Raw genomic sequence first — 715 nt, 5'->3', positions numbered from 1 at the left:
TGAGCGAGAGGGAGCGCACTACGGTGAATAGATGAGTAGGCTACATCCCATTCATCCCGTTTAGGCTTGGGGCGTATGATTGACAGTAGAGCCGACCAATCCTAGAAGACTGTAGTGAGAGATAATTATCTGTCGCTTTATTTCCAATGAGGAGTTATAGGCCAATAAACCCTTCACACATCATGGCTACGTGCGTAATAGTCACCAAATAATGCAGGCTGATTATAACTGTGTTATAAGTGTTTCGTGTTTAATATTTAAAACTTGAAAATATATATATATATTTTTTTACATAAAATCATTTAAAAAATCTACATTTCAATTGTTATTTCTTTACTTTACAGGCTGGAATTGTTGAAGGAAATCAACTTATGTCACTGGCGAAGTAGCCGAATCCTCTATCCAACCCGCTGAAATGCAAACGTAAATATTATGACAGCGTTTTAAACATCCTTTTATACACCCCAAACATATGGATAACATGGCAGCAGCAACACAACATCTGTTTACTGCCAGTGGAATTAGCATCAGAATATCTACCGCTAGAACAAGTGCTTTTCTGCATGACCAGACGAGACAATAGTCTTATACGGAGAGATCAGCACGAGCACACGACGTTCTGAAAGGACAGATGTCCTGAATCTCCTGCCGTTCCAGGCTGAATGGCTAGTTTGTAAAGTTGCATTCTTTCACTGCGCAACAGCGATAGGGTGTC

The sequence above is a fragment of the Oncorhynchus gorbuscha genome, unplaced genomic scaffold (assembly GCF_021184085.1).
Source record: "Oncorhynchus gorbuscha isolate QuinsamMale2020 ecotype Even-year unplaced genomic scaffold, OgorEven_v1.0 Un_scaffold_437, whole genome shotgun sequence".
NCBI lineage: Eukaryota > Metazoa > Chordata > Actinopteri > Salmoniformes > Salmonidae > Oncorhynchus > Oncorhynchus gorbuscha.
This window is presented reverse-complemented; position numbering follows the sequence as displayed.